Source organism: Egretta garzetta, unplaced genomic scaffold, assembly GCF_000687185.1.
Source record: "Egretta garzetta isolate BGI_Z169 unplaced genomic scaffold, ASM68718v1 scaffold268, whole genome shotgun sequence".
Classification (NCBI taxonomy): Eukaryota; Metazoa; Chordata; class Aves; order Pelecaniformes; family Ardeidae; genus Egretta; species Egretta garzetta.
In genome coordinates this window covers 3392882-3409843 of record NW_009260600.1, presented here as the reverse complement: position 1 = coordinate 3409843, position 16962 = coordinate 3392882, and positions in this window count along the sequence as shown.

Below are 16962 nucleotides of genomic sequence, written 5' to 3'. Positions count from 1 at the left end.
AAAATGGTTACAACTAAAATTTTAAAAATGCTTTACAACTCTACTTCAAAAAATAACACAAAATTTACTACATAGGAAAGAAGAGAGCAGAATTCATATTTGGAACCTTTACTGAGAGTCACATTATGTATATTAGTCTTAAATTATTTGTAAATTACATCAGTCTGAAAATCACAGGAGGACTGCAGATCAAGTGATCAAGTACAAATAAATTTATCTTACCTTAAAATGCATAGATCATAATTTTATATAGTCAGTCAGATCCAGTTTAGGTCCACAGAATTGACAGAAAGGAGAGAAGTGTTTGGCACATACATATTCACAGGATCAATAGTTTATGGTATATATAGGTACATGCAACATATATCCTAATCAAACTAACAAGATGCTCTACCTCTCCCACTGTCCTCCATTGCAGAACATGTGGTCATGTTCTGTATCCTCTCTGCTTCTCATTATGAGTTGTTATGATTCAAGGCCATCCTGTGGACTGCTACTGAGACCTTTTCTGATTTTAAAGTAAAAGCTGATTTATTTATTTCAGACTGATATCTCTGCCACTTTAATACTTGGTATTTGTACTGACACAGTCTCAAAGTAAACAATATTGCCATATAGATATTTACTAATTTGAAATAGAAAACTCTCCAAAAATCTTTCTAAACAAAAAAAACCCAAATCACTAACATAGAAATGAAATTTGATGCACAGTCTAAAGATAGCATTTATTTAAATTACGTTAGGGAACTCAGAATTACATTTGGGTTATTGTAAATTTTAATTATGCCTCAATTTCTTTATGCAAGCCTGTGTAATATATAAGTAGATAAAATTGAATCCAGAAACCTGTACATAAATTGAGGCTAAATTGTAAAAACTTTTTTATAATTTTAATCTTTTTAATAATTGGTCAAGGCAGCCATGCCTGAGTATGGGAGATTGGACCAGACAACCTCCAGAAGACCCTTCTGACCTCAGACATTCTGTGAGTCTGTGAGTCTGTGAAATCCTTTGAGTGTTTTTTTAAACACAGTCAGTTTGATTTTAGTGGCCTGAACTCATATAGTTCCTATTAACAGCAAACATGGTCTGTTTGTGACTACCCTCTGAGTGAAACTGGATCACTTTTGTTTAGATCCTTGCTCAAACTTAACAGTTTACATTTAGAAATCTTCCTATGGAAGTAAATTGCAGAAAGACAAACAAAATATTTCTTATTCATGTCTTCACTCTGGCAGGAATTCCTCTGCCATGCTCAGCTTGTCAAAATTTAGAGTCCTTAGAAAAGCCTTTAGATTCAGCACTGCCTTAGGGTGTATACACATTCAAGCCCAAAGCTGAAAACAGAAGGTGACTTTGCAATGAAAAAATGAACAATTAAAAACCCCAAAACCTTTAATAAATGCCTACTTACATATTTATAGCCACTTCAGTGAAAGTTGTCATTTACTTTTAAATTAATCCACAATGTCTTTTCTTTTGTATACATATTTCAATGTTTATTCATCTCTGTTTTTTATTTTCATACTTTAAAGTACTGTAGTTTTATTGCCCTATTTCTGACTTGAGATTTAGTTTTCTGCAATAATCTCTCTGTAGCTTGTTCTTCATCGTTATATCATGTCATCTGGTTCCTTAACTAAAAATTTGATTGTCATTGCTCACCATGAGCTAAAGAGGAAGGGAAAGTTTCATAGCAGCAATTGGAACACAGGTTTACAAAAAAAACCAAACATATTTTCTTTTCCTAACCAAAGGAGTATACTTTCAGAGTTACAAAAGTCACTCTGGCTTTGCCTTTTTTGTTTAGTTTCTTTTCTGCTCATTGATCAGAGTTGGGTTGAATAATGAAAGTGGAGAGAGAGGTCATTAACAGGGCTCTGTGAGTGCAATAGTGGTAATTTTGGAAGTATAGGAATTTTCAGTCCACCTATTGCAGTTAAGGTTTTCAAATGGAAACTGGGGTAAAGCCATATGGAGAGCCTGAATCAGGAAGTGCTATGATGGGTAATTTAGAATGAGAGGCAGGGAAGGGGAAAAAACTAGTTGTCAGGTGTTTATATTAAGTATTATTAACAACTACCTACCCAAATCACCTTCCCTAGAATTTTACCATTAGAAGCCAATGAACCAATATAGGTATTCATACTGATCTTCTGCAAAAATTGATATATCTGGCTATGACAATAAATTATTAATTTTGCAACTCTTGCTCTTGCTGAGCAGCATTTGGAATTTCAAATTATTATAAGGATTTAATGAAAAATTAATATCCTTTTGTTCTAGTTGAATGGCTGCAAAAACCCCAATATTTACATCAATATTTATAATGGCTATATTACCTCAGTAAACTTTGTGCTGTAGTCACTATCAGACAGAAATGTTGCATCTACATGAACCAATGGAGGAAAAGGATAAGCACAGGCTTCTGGCAGCAGTCTGGGGACAGAGGGCTGATCACCCCAAGGGCGCAGTGAGGTGCACTCCAGCATGGCGGTAAGATGGAAAATTCCTCAGGTCTAGGGCAGACTTCTTAAAATTATTACATGTCACATTTTTCACCCTTGTAGACTGCATAGTAGTTGCTTCTCTGATGCAGTTAATGAGAGACTACTATTAAAACTGCCTTAAACAGCACAGAAAGAATATCAGTACATGGGAATATAGGATAAGTAGGTTACAGCTTTATTAATTATGGGGGAACTATCCAACAATAATTTTTCCTGCACACATAATCTATTTTCATGAATAATAATAATAAAGCTAACTGAAGAAGAACAACATTTCTGCAACTGACCATCCTGTTTATCTCCTTTCAATCTGTTTTTGCGGTATAACAGTTTCAATTCTTGAGTACTAGCCTGTGCAAAGTTTACTACCCACTTCTGGAAGCTGACCATAACATAGGAATTGCCATACAGGTTTGGACCCAAAGAAGATCCATATCTGTAGGCATATTCAACTGTCAACTTCTTCATAGTCAGTGTCTGTGGTAGAAATGTGAGAATATTTTCTGGGTGTATCATTCCAGCCTTGGGATTTTCTGAGCCAGGTATGATATCCTTGTAACTAGTGTCTTTTCCAGATTTTTTTTTTGTCACTTTTGCCTATTTTATTTTATTTGGGTTTAGCTCCTATTAGCACCCTATACACTCCTTGGGTAGGAAACTATCAGCCAAGTCTCCAGTTCCTTCAGTCACTCAAAGGAAGAAGAAGTGTGGAGAATAAACAAATCATCTCACTGATCCGCTGGCACTTCAGCTCAGTGTCTCAGCTCTTTAGCAAACGGCCCACATCTCTACATCCAGTTCCAGTTCTGATTTCTCTAGTGCTGAGACATTCTCATAGAACAAGGGTGCACTTTCAACCCTGACTTTGAGATGGGCTGATCGGAGAATGGACAATCTACTTTGCAAGAAGAGATGATGAATTTTCCCTTGTTTAATCAAGGAAAGCTAAGGAGAGGAACAAATGTGACCATTGCCTACAAATCAGAAGTGCAAGTGTCAGACTGGAGAAGGCAGCTGCCTCAGCTACTTGGTAGTGTGATAGAACATTTAAGACAACATGCAGATTAAGCCTGGTCTCTCTCAAATAGGACTGCTAAACAGAAAAAGTTCACTGTTCAGGAAAGAACAATTTTTAAGAAGCCTTTGAATATATACAAGGTTTGCTGGAAGCAGTTTTATTTCATTCCTTAGTACTGGCCATTTAAATTACAACTAGTTCTCAAACTGGTTTTGAAAATCTCTCCAGTGAATTCTCAGCACTCTGCCTCCCCATCTGCAAGTCAAGCTGCCACATCACTTCATCAGGTAACTCTTCCTCTGCCTTCCTCCTCACGTGGTGGTTTGGACTGGGAAGTCCCCTCTTGTCTTGGCCATAGTCCCATGCTATGCTCATGGCATATGTAGCCAAGTGTATGTAGAAGTGATTAAGCCTCTTGTTCTAGAACTTGCTGTCAGTCAGTCACAAAAACACTTCTCCCTTCCTGAAGTTCAGAGAAGATTGAAATCCTAAATGGACAAAGGAAATTCATCTCTCACAAAGCCACTCTCGCTATGATGGTGAGTTGGAAGGAAAATGCAAATAGCATAGGGCTAGAAATGCTGATAAATATGTTTTCAGACAGCACATGGCAAACCACATCAGCATCCTACTGCATAACCCCAAGTTGTGGGGTTTATAGGCTCAAAAATTACATCCAAGTCCATCTTTATATGCCATAGATGGCTCCCTTCCTACTGGAAATTCATGTGCAATTTCTGTAAAGAACTTTTTCCAAATTTAAATGCATTATCATCCTTTTAGAGTCGTGGTCCTACTTCTGCATGGACATACACCCCATAAAACCACATTAAATTTGTGAAAATCTTGGCCCCCTGTCAGAAAAGCTTTTCAGAAGGGAAGTATGGCAACCAAACCAATGTTTTCTAATGTATGCAATAGTTTTCATAAAAATGATCTTATTTTACCTGCTGTTGCTGATTTTATATCAGTATAATCACTGCTAATACAAGTAGGATTTGATGAACAGATCAAAAATCTTGTAGTCATGTATTAGTACTATGAATTGTTCATACTCTGCCTTTTCCCTGAAAGTGTAGGCGCTTCTATTAAGTAGAATGAAACCAGATTTCATAGACAGTGATGAAAGATATTTAGTACTACCCAATTCTTAAAAAGTGCTGTTGTTTTACTGTACAATATAGATTTATAATACAGAATTCACCAAATGCAGTATCTAAAATCTAGCTATACTCCTAGCTCAAATAAAGCTATACACCTCTCAAGTTGAGACAGAAGGCATTTTAAAGCTTATACTGGCCATTATGTCTTCCTTTTCCTGCAAAGGAGGTAAAAGGGTTCAGTCAGTGCAGGACAATTAATCCACAGTGAGAAGAAAAATTAGTTTTATATCCCCAAATCTCTATTTCCAGATTGAGTTTATAGTTCTACAAACTGTATATATGAGAGAGAGAGAGAGAGAGAATTGCTTGTTATTTTGGTCTCGCAGTAATACAGATGCATATGTAGGGAGTGTATACTGTATATTCTAAAATACAAAAGAGTGGAGAAGGGCAGACGGCGGTGGGGGAAGAGAGGGGGTCTTTGCAGAGAGGTAGTTACAGTTGTTCCAGATTAAACACTTTTTTTATGGAATTATAATTGTGACAAGTGACTGTAGTCTGCTCAAGGGCATTTGAAAATTCATTACATTAATATTTTTTTCAAGCCATAATTTACAGCTTGCTTTATTGGTTTTAATGTAGCAGAGTTCTGATTCATCACTGATTGATTGATAGTAACTTTGACATGTTAAGACACAATCTAGCAAATATCACATATGTAAATTATTTTTATATAACAAAGGGTTTTCTAGTTCAACACAAGTCAATATAATGTTGCCAATATAATCGATAGTAAATAATTATAACAGCTGGTATGGCCTTTTTGAATATGTGCCATTTAATAAAAAATACAAACAATCATTATATTGTTTTTAAAAAAGCTTCAACTCTGTGGACATGTTTTTAATATCATAAGAGCATTACGGGTGTAGCTACTGCTTCTAGGAGACATACATCTTTGTCATTAGAGCGGTAAAGTGGTTAACTGTGTATTTGTTGTTCTTGATGTTGAACTCATTCTGGCAGAACAACTTTGGCTTCAAGAGATATGTGCTTTATCTGTAAAGCATCTTGATTTGCTTCTTTTCTGCTAATATATTTCTAATGCAGCAAGTGGTTTAAAAACCTGCCAGAATAAAGATTTGCCAAGAAGGATCCAAAAGCTGACATAACTTTTTTTTCCCACAAATGCAGTAAACATCTCTATTTGTCTCCTATGTAAAGATGGCAGGGGAGGAAATCCACATAACAGCCTTTACAACAATTGTCCCTTTTCTTTTTTTCTTCCAACAGTAAAAACATGTCCTACCAGCTGACCAATGGCAGCACAATGTTTATTTTCCAATACAAAACTTTTTCCCTTCGGTTCTATTTTTGCTTTTATAGGAAATTTTTAGCTAATATGTGATTTACACTCTGGCAGTCACACAGCTTCTTCTTCCTACCTTTTTTGTTCATGAATTGAGCAATATCTATATATTAACCCTTTTCCAATTCCTTTATCTTAAGTGAACCTACATAATTAAAATTACAGGTTTCAGAATGCACACCTACCAGAAAACATTGCCTACTCCCTTTGTAAGTAGTACCACAATAGTTTGGCAAGATGGATTTTATGCTGTGTAATGACTTTTTTGACTGCTCTTGGAGCGTTCACTTTCGGAGAAACATGACAGTAAAACCTTATTTATTCTATGTACTTACTGATTTGACAGGTAGGAGGCAAAGTGATGCAGGAGAGCTGGATATTTGTAATTATAATAAATACAGGTACCTCTTATTTTTCCATCAAACTTTTCCTAATTTTTAAATAAACTGGTTAGTGAACACAGAGGCAAAGCCATTGCAATGAGTTTCCCCAGTGGAGAAAAAGAAAGCCGCTCATAAATCCTCATTTAATAAACATTTATGATAATGAAGAAATTTTACCTGTCATGCCATCAAACTACTACTATATTCTGACATTATTTCTGAGATTACTGCTTTGCAAATTGGCTTGGAAAATTATTTTCTATGTGGATAAAGGATGGATAGTCACTGTGTGGTCAATAAAGTCTCTTCTGTCACATTAAACTCCACCTGAAGTAACCCAAATATTTTCTGAGTAATCACTAGTCAGGAACTATTATGGTCACAATCACTTTAAGTTTTATGGCCTAATTGACTTATATTCTCGATGGGAAGGTATGTTTCCAGCAGCTTCTTGTTAGAATTGCCTCTGCTTACTCAGCAAATACAGGTTATGCACAGGTAACCCAGTACCTAAAATTTTTAAGTGTTTTAGGATCTCACCACTTCTCTTCCTTGTTTTCCTTCCTGTTTCCCCCTCAACCAACAGGGAAGGAAATAAAAACACTTACTTGTTCTCTCAGCAGTTAATTCATGCTTCTTGTATGCTTTTTTCAGTTCACATACCAATTGTTTGAATGAGATTTGAAAGAGCTTTCTCATTAGGCCTTCTGAAGGTAATTGCATTGTTTCAGAAGCTCTGCTCAATCTGAGATCCAAATTGGCTTGTGAAATTTTCTGATAGCTCAGTAGGTAAATGGCGGGGGGGGGTATGTTAGCTGTTCATGAGAGAGTGCTATTTTGCTCATGACTTTTAAAGCTTTGGTTCCAAATCTTATTAAATGTGCAAAGCTCTCCTGAACTGTTCACTTTGGCTTCAGTTACAGTTCTAGAGCTATAAAGCTCTAGCTATTGCGTTTTTGCTTTCTAAACAATCCTTGAAGTTTTATTAATACGGTGTAAATCCTTTTACAGCTCTTTAAAGCTACCTCTTCATTATTTTCTGCATGTTTCTTTCTTCTAGATGTAAGATTAGTTAAAAATGGAAATGTGAGTTGGAGAGATAATGCATTTTATGTTTCTAAAGCCTAGCAGTTTTAAATTACTATATTCTTGCACAGCAGCATTTTAAATACAGGAAAAGAAATCATAGTATGCCTAAGGTACTGATGTTGACAATATTTTAGTAGAAAAAGGAGAGGGAAAGGAGAAAGGGAGGGAAACAGGACTTTAGACCAGGTGTTTTACTTGAGACTGACAACTGTTTTTAAAACACTGCTGACCCTTTAAGCCCATATCCTAGCATAATATATGTTTATGTGATACATTGCAAATAAAAAAAGAGAAGATTCTCTAAATATTAGACTAAAATGGGAATTTACTTAGACAGAAATATTATAGCAAGATTTACAAACAATGTCTGAAAAAAGTACAGTGACTACTACAATGTCATGACAGAAGTGAAATAGTTTTATTAGAGGGGCATATTTTCCATATGGACTGGAACTGAGGCTTACTGAAGTCAATGGAAAGACTCACTTGAATTTTGAATATGGGACTGCATGAGGTGCTTTTAGCAACTTAAAACATTCTAGATTAAATAGCTTGGTTTCTTTATTTTTGCTGTGAGCCACAACTTATCCTAACTTTTTATATTTGCTAATTGTTTAATTACCAGAGTGAAATGTGGTGGTTTGAAACATTTTTTTAAATGTTATTCCTACTCTTTCTATCTATTTCTACCTATCAGAGAGGAAAAATTACATCTAATTGCTTAGAACTTGAAAAAGCAATTTTGCGTAAGAATAAAATGTCCATGGAGGGAAAATAATGGTCCTTATTCTGCACGAAAGAGATTGGTTTACTAGAATTTGTTCATGTACAAAGACAACCTAAGACTTAATTCTGACTTCTGTGAACCTAAATTTCTCTGCAGTTGTGATGAAGATGACCATAATTCAAAGAGTGGCATTTACAGGAAAGTCTACTTAGGTATGGTGATTCTGTGTCTTGGAAATGGCTTCACTAATCCTGACGGGTTTAATCCTGGAATGAATGATGCTGATTGTGTTGTGCTGATTACTTTGAAGAAAACAGAATTTCACCCCCTAAGTGACAGAGAGGACTGCAAATATGAACAAGGTTATCCATTGCAAAAACTCTGTTAATGTAACTTAATAAAAACATAATAAGAAATTGTTATTTTCTTCCTCCAAAACAGTATGTCACATATTCAGCCAGTAAAAGTGCTACAATACTCAGAAAAATTTCTTTTGCGGTTTTTAGTGTCTCCAGTGTTTTTTCTCCAGAACTTTGCTCCTAGAATATGCCATAAACATGCTGGGGTTTGGCTGAGGGGAAAAAAAAAATTCAAGCACATAACAAATGTGTTTCAGGGCCAAGAAATAGTGTCAGCAAGTAAGTGAGAGAGATGGAATAAACAAAGAAATGCTGGCTTGTGTTTGCTGCATGTTCCATAGAAAAAGGGTTTGCTCAGTGTTCTGTGGGCAAGCAACTGATGAAATTACTGACAATTAATAATAATTAGTGCTTCAGAAGTTCATTGCACAGAGGACAAAAGAAAAATTCTATTAATTTTCCCACTAAATTTCTAACTTTGTGCTATTGTACATGCACGGATTCATAGATTAAATACACCATGTGTGTTTTCTTTTAGGTCAATAAAGAATTTTTTAGTAAACATATATGCAGAAATAGAAAAGCCAGCGTGATTCTTCTAGGCAAATTTATACTGCTGTTGAAATTTCAGCTTTTAGAATCCTCAATTTTTGAGGTTTTAAGATTTGTAAGTCTGATGGTGCATAAACACATTTTTGCATTCATTTTCCTATGTTTATTTTTTAAGTCTGTGCATTAAAAGAGGGGCAAGACAGGGGTTTATACATTACATCATTTTGCTCGTAGTCAGTACAGTTTATATAGAAGGTCCAAAGGATGAAGTGCTATACTCATTCTGAGTTGGTACATCAGGGTAACGTGCATCCGGTACGCCACTTTTGTCATCAGCCATATACAGGAGAGTGATCTGGGTGGTGCTGATATCCCAAACCCTGGAAAACAGATGACCATTTGCATCTGGACCAACAGGTGGTACCCTTAGGACAAGTCCCATAAAGGGTCAGAAGCACACTGACTCTGTATCAAGCTTCGTTAAATGAAAATGTACACTTGGATATGGCATAAACTAAAATATATTTTTTGAACCACAGTATTTATACATGAATACACTCAAGACACCTGTCCCTGGGATGAGAGTGTCATTTGCTTCAGTACCTTCAGGAGCACCCTCACCTTGCCTCTGCAATGCAGAAACAACACGCGTTGCAAAGTAAACTGACAGAGAAAGGAACAGATGGTCACTAATTCTGTAACGTGCCCCACCTAATGTAGGTACCATGAACCACACAGTGCCTTAAAATCACGTAACAGAAAACTTCCAGAAGCCCAGACCAGATGGACAGATCCACTGACTGGGTTGTGGGTAGGAGGAACTCTTTTTGCCTGAAACAAAGAACCAGGTTCAGAACCACTGCCTTGAAATTCATGTTAAAGCAGTCTGCAGTGAGTAAGAAAAACCTGGAAAGATTTGTTTTTACTCAAGTCAGCATTAAATCAGGAGAAATGAGTGAGTAAAAGATGCTTCCCAGAAACAAAGCAAGTGTCAAAAAGAAAAATAGTTGCACACACAAAAAAATCCTCAGGCTTCATAATTGGCTTCCTCCTTGATTTCTCATTCCATCCAGCAGTACTGGTGATGGTTTTGGGCTTTCATTCAACATATTCCAGAGTTTATTTGCTCTGATGAATGACTACACATTTCCTAGGGTGCAGTACATCTTTTATAAAAGAGATAAATAAAAATATGTAACTGGAAGTCAGCCTGAAACCTCAGAGGTTTTGAATTTCACCTCTGAGTAGGAGGGCTTGCTCAGGGTTTAACACCCTGCAGAAACTTCCTATCATGACCATGGGATCATCTCTGTAAGACTGCTCTTCATTTTGTAGCAGTGAGGCCATGTCCTTGACTCAAAGATCTGAAGGATGCACATTTATTCAGGGCATAAGTGAAGCAGAGAAGGGGCAAATATTTCTCCCACTGGCTTGTTCAATAGAGGGAAAATGGTGGGGGGGAAAAGAGACATTAGCCCTGCTCCTCTCCAGGTATTGTTGCTATTTCGACACCTGTGGAACTCATCTGTCTTGCTGCTTTATACATCTAAATTACTGAAGGTTTATGTGGGAGAACTGGATTTAACTGTAATTCATTGACAGTCTCCTGAGGCACCTGACAGCAAAAAATATTTTAAGACAACCGTACAGGTCATGTGCCTGGATAATTATGGATTTTAAAGTTATGGTTTGAGAGGGAAGACAGCTATGAAAACTTTTAAATGGTCTAAATATTTTGTATTTCAGGAGTTAAAGTGAAAAAGTTACAAAAATATTTGTAAAATGTATTTCTCCAGTGGAAGTACCAGTGGAACTTAAATACTCTGTTAATTTTGAGCTCGAATCAGACAAACAATAAAGATGTGATTTTCCCCTCTTTGTACAATAATCCCCTACTTACAATTGAAAGCTAATTGGAACATCTTTCCTTTTTCCTGAAAAACTTAAGAAAAACTCCTCAATGTAATTTGCTTTTTAAATATAGTATTTTGCTGATTTCATACTTACATTTTGTATACTATTACTGTTAAATGTAAGCAAATACAATATACCCTGTTCAATTTTGTGTACAAAAGTTTTAGCGATATTTTCAGATGTACTTTTCTGGGTCGCTTCAACCTTACTAGAAACTCTCACTTATGTTGTTTTGTCAAAACCAGTATGCCATTTCAATATCTTGTCAGACATGTTCACTTCCAATTTTTCATTACACTTACTTCGCCTAATATGAAAGCATGATTTTTCCCTTTCCTCTCCTAGCTATCTAGTTACCACACCTCTGTCATCATCATGGAGACCTTAACAAAAATGACCTGAGAAACTTAATAGAATTTTCCTCCTTGTGAAGTAATCCTCCCATTTGTACAGCCAGCTGTGATATTCTGTCAGACACACAAACCAATTCCAATAGCCAACTGACAGCTCAAGATGTTCCCTTTTGCCACCACATTTTGACAAGCTAAGAACAGATTTGAGCTTTCAGTTAGAAGAATAAAAGTCTATCCCACCTGATAAGTCACCAAGGAGTCCCTATTAGTGTTTCAGGGATGAACACTCTGAACAATGTAAGAAAGCATTCTACTTTTTTACAGATCATCTGATCCATTCCAGTACAGTTTCAATTTTAGTTGATTGGAATTTTAATTAGAAAATAATAATTTCATAAGAGTAGAAATTAATTCCATGAAATACCATGCTGCTTCTGCTCTCCAGCAAAAGTCTGAGTTCAACTGTTCTGTAAAAGTTTCTTCAGAGCTTCTATGTTCTGTACTGAGATATTCCCACTTTTTTACAGTCTATTTTAGAATGGGCTTTAAGAACAGGGTCGTATGTTCCCAGACAATGCTGATGATGGAAGCAGTGTGTCTAAGTTCCACAAATACTTTGTTTCTGCAGCAAAAACTTTTATCAATGGAGAAATGTTATCTTGCTTACAGGGAATTGGAATGTTGCCACTGAAGTTAGCGGAGACAGGATTTTAATCCTGATACATTTTATGGGAATTGCAAGGTACTGAATGCCATTTTCTCAAAGAAGCTGAAGAGAACTAAGAGAACATAATACCTCAAAGGATCAGAACTGGACAGAAAATGCAATGTCAGTGCAAAAGAGAAAATGTCGTGGCATAAGGATTCAGTCCTGAAAATCTTCTCTACATCGTTCTTTTTGTTTCTTTAGTTATTCCTGGTGCTAAACAATGCACTCAGAAATAAGTGTTAGCTGAGAACAAAATTTCATTTATTCCCACAAGAATGGATTTTAAAATCTTTTTGTATGTACTGGATAACTTTTATATGCATTGCTGAAGGAATGTATGTTTTCTTGCTACTGGATGATTGTAAGGCTTTCTTATTTGTACTGTGTGCAACACTCCCTTTGCCTTTTTGGGGTGGTGAATACTGAAAACTGAAGGGATGTGTAAGCAAGCTTATTTTATATTACTTTCAAAATCTAACATGCACTAATTTTTGTAGGGCCCAATTTCCAGCTGTACCAAGCAAGTCACACTAAATCTATTGATCAGCAAACCTTAAAGCAGGCTTCATTAATAAAAATTCTCTGTACTTATCCAAGAACTTATCCAAATGTATAATAGCCTCTCTGTCCCTCTAGATTTTACAATAATGGGCAAAGTAGTAAGCATTAGGCATACCTTGCCTAAACAATCGATAGTCTACTATGTACATATAGACTGAAGAAAAGAGGTACATGGAAGCATCATACATAAAATATGATACTGGGGATAGAAGAAAAGGCCCCTTTTGGTGTTGACAGTGAAGCAAGTCACACCTTTTAAAATATCTATTTGTCTTCTGTTTCTTATTAATGCATTGTTTGCTTCAGTGCTTCTTTCTTCTTGATTATATGAATGATATGGAAAGGCTGGTATTTTGCAGCAGATTTCCACTGTGGCTGCCCTTGTAGCTATTCAAGCTTGAGTTGCTACTAGAGGAAAAAAAGAAATAGCTTGTTCAGGATGACAAGGATATAGAAAATAAATCCAAGAAAGCAACAGATTTGAAATAAAAATGTAACACCTGCCAGGCAGCTTACTCACAGTATAAACAAGGATTAACGCCAGCAGTGGTGCAGCAAATACTGGTCTTAGCACACATGTGTTTAAATATCACAACCTAAGTACAAGAAAAATTACTTCACACTCTTGGTATTTAGAATTGCTGTTGGACTCAATAGCTACTCCTAGAACAAATGACTGTACTCAATACAGGAGCAGTGAATAAATTTAGTCCAGAAAGCAAAAAGCTAGAAAAGGAGCTTTCTTACCTTTTCCTTGATTTTAGTATAGAATATAGTTCTAGACAAGGAGAAATATGGGGCTATTACAATCTAAGCAGTTATTCAGATTAAGCTGTTTAATCATTTGCCTCCAGGCAAGTTGGTTTCACAGATTTTCCTGAGGCAATTACTATCTTTCTCTGGGGGATTTATTCCTCCCTAGAACGAACAGATTACAAATAAACATTTCAAAAATCAGTTCCCTATCCATTTTAAAATCAACTCAAGCTCAGTAACTTGTGATTGAGGATCAGACATGACTTGAGGAGTGGATGGTCTCATTGCTGACTTAGACCTCAGGCTGCAGGCATATGGCAACAGACGATCACCATTAGGGACATTAATATAAGGTTAATTGTCTGGGTCAGGCCTCTGCTGGCAGGCACTGGCTATATACAGCTGCATATACTATCATCAGCTGAACAGGAGCCGACTGAAACAATCTGTATTCTCTGCTCTGACTACCTGTCCTCCCTAGCACAGAAGGAAAACAAGCCGATGAATGATTATTGAATTTGAAAGCACTAAAGCAAAAATCTTTTGGTATTTGTATCCTCAACTGGCAAGTCAGTAATTTTTTTTTGCCATTTGACAACCTAGTTTTTAACATGTGATAAGGGATCTCAAGGCATCATCCCCATAACTTCTGCCTCTTTCTGGACTGAGAGCAATAAATAGTACCCTTAGGGTTATCTTTTCCCCCTTCTCCCACTGGTGAGGAAGAGAGATGGAAAAGCACTTCTGAACAGCTGGATCTGCTGGTGACCAAATGATTCTTTTGTACTGAGGAGTGATGATAAAGCTTTAACCCTCCTTTGTGTAGAAAAAAATGGCAATGGAAGTGGCTTTAAGGGGCAGTATTCAAGTACTAAGTGAAGGAATGGAACAGAACTCAGGTACTTAGATTGTGCTCAGTGTTGAGGCCTGTTCTGTTTAACATCTTTATCAACAACCTGGATGAGGAGATTGAGTGCACCCTCAGCAAGTCTGCAGATGATACTATGCTGTCTGGGAGTGTTGATCTGCTCAAGGGTAGGAAGGCTCTGCAGAGGGAGCTGAACAGGCTGGATGGATGGGCTGAGGCCAACTGTATGAGGTTCAACAAGGCCAAGTGCCGAGTCCTGCACTTTGGTCACAACAACCCCATGCAGCGCTACAGGCTTGGGGAAGAGTCGCTGGAAAGCTGCCTGGCAGAAAAGGACCTGTGGGTGTTGGTCGAGAGCCGGCTGAATATGAGCCAGCAGACTGCCCAGGTGGCCAAGAAGGGCAATGGCATCCTGGCTTGTATCCGGAATAGTGTGGCCAGCAGGAGTAGGGAAGTGATCGTCTCCCTGTGCTCGGCACTGATGAGGCTGCACCTCAAATACTGTGTTCAGTTTTGGGCCCCTCACTACGAGGACATTGAGGGGCTGGAGCATGTCTGAAGAAGGGCAACAAAGCTGGTGAAGGGTCCTGGAGCACAAGTCTGATGAGGAGTGGCTGAGGGAACTGGAGTTGTTTAGCCTGGAGAAGAGGAGGCTGAGGGGAGACATTATTGCTCTCTACAACTGCCTGACAGGAGGCTGTAGGGAGGTGGGGGTCAGTCTCTTCTCCCAAGTAACAAGTGATAGTATGAGAGGAAATGGCCTCAAGTTGTGCCAGGGGAGGTTCAGATTGGGTATTAGGAAAAGTTTCTTCACTGAAAGGGTAGTCAGGCACTGGAATGGGCTGCCCAGGGAAGTGGACAAGTCCCCATCCCTGCAGGTATTTAAAAGACAGGCATACAAGGTGATTAGGGACACGGTTTAGTAGTGGACAGGGACAGTTGGACTCAGTGACCTTAAAGGTCTTTTCTGACCAAATGGTTCTATGATTCTGTGATTCTACTTCTGTTGTCTAACCTGTTTAGCCCTATTAAAGGCCACAAAGGTAAAGGCAGTCGTTCATCTGATGGCAGTACTTAAGGAAAGAACCCAGATTCATACCGTTTGCATTATTATCCACAGATTTCAGGTGTGTTGATAGAGTTGCTGACTATTCCAAACACATTCACTTCAACTTGCTTTTCTTCCCACATTTCTGGAATACTCTCATAAGGGCATGATTGAGCAAGGAGTAGAATAGCCACCTTAAATATTACCACAGATCCCCAGTATGACAGGTCCAAAAAGGTCTCAATTCTGAATGTGGTTTCCTGAAAGGAAGCATGGAGAGACAAGACTCCAGTACACTGGTGAAAATTGCTTTGAGATCATCAGTGAATGCAAGTAAGATAGGGTAGAACCACAGACATGACAGAAAATTTTTTCAAAATTTTTGGAAAATCAGGAATGTCCTTCACTACCTGGGTGAAATGTGCTCTGTCCTAAGGGTAAGTAATATATCTTACTCCAGTTCAATGAGGATGCAAGTCAAAATGTAGTCATGCTAGAACAAGAGAAAGTAAATAATGACAATTAGCAGTGCTTCCTTTTCCTGAAAAAAAAGTCTTGGGGTTAAATTAATTTTGCTGTTAACTTATCAAAGTCAATGAAGTTTTATCAAAATGTAATCTGGCTTGTTAGAACCATGTAGGCAGAGTGAATCCTACCATTCTGTCAAGAATAATGATGTTTTGAAGGCTACCCACATAGCTTCTGTGTTCAAAGTCTATCTTCATAACATACTGAGGGCTCTTCAGTGGCAGGCAGGTTATATGCTATTGTTTTAAGCTTTTAGAATTTCAGCTAGATAAAATTATTATTTATCTACTCAGTATTTTATGTTCTCAGCTACACTTCAGTTGTAGGCTGAATTTTATGTGTATCTAGTCAGTCCATTCCAGCAAAGAGATTAAGTTTAAGGGGAAAATAACTGTGACACTTTATTTTTCTTTTCTTTATTTCCAAATATTTTTGACCCAAACATTAGCCTCTTTATGTCTGGCTCTTTATAAAATCTTTGATCTCTCCATGGTGTAGACAAAGTACTGACTTTTTTGCTTCATGCAAACCTGAGTAGTGTTGCTAAACATTTTAGTCATGCTTACATAAAATCTCCCAGAAAGCCTAACCTGAGCCCCTTGAGTTCAGGTGATGCCTCTTCTCCCTGACCTCTTCTGCCAAACAAAGGAGAAGGGGGAGGGATCCCTTAAAGGAGTAATAACCACTTTCTTTGAGCCTAACAGAAAAACATACCTAGTGCTTTAGGCAGGGAAAAATGCACTGGCAACCCTAAAATATAAAGTTGGGTGGGAAATTTTGTGAAAGGATCCTGCATACATACATACATTGCCTGCAGTAGTGGGAATTGAACATCATTCAGTGAGGACACATTTATTAGAATCTGGATTACAAAACACACTAATGGGAATAAAACAAACAGGGAAAGAAGGAGAAGGACAGTAACAGCAGTATGAATGACCGATTGCACATCTAGGGCAATAACTCACTTGCTAGGTAAAAGATACAAGTGATTTCAGTAATCCCATCCTTATCAGCTGACAACTTGTTACAGGTACCACAGCAGTCGAAAGAGTTAGAAAGCTCCAAAACTAACAAATTCAGAAAAATTCCCGCAAGGAGCATAATATTGTTCT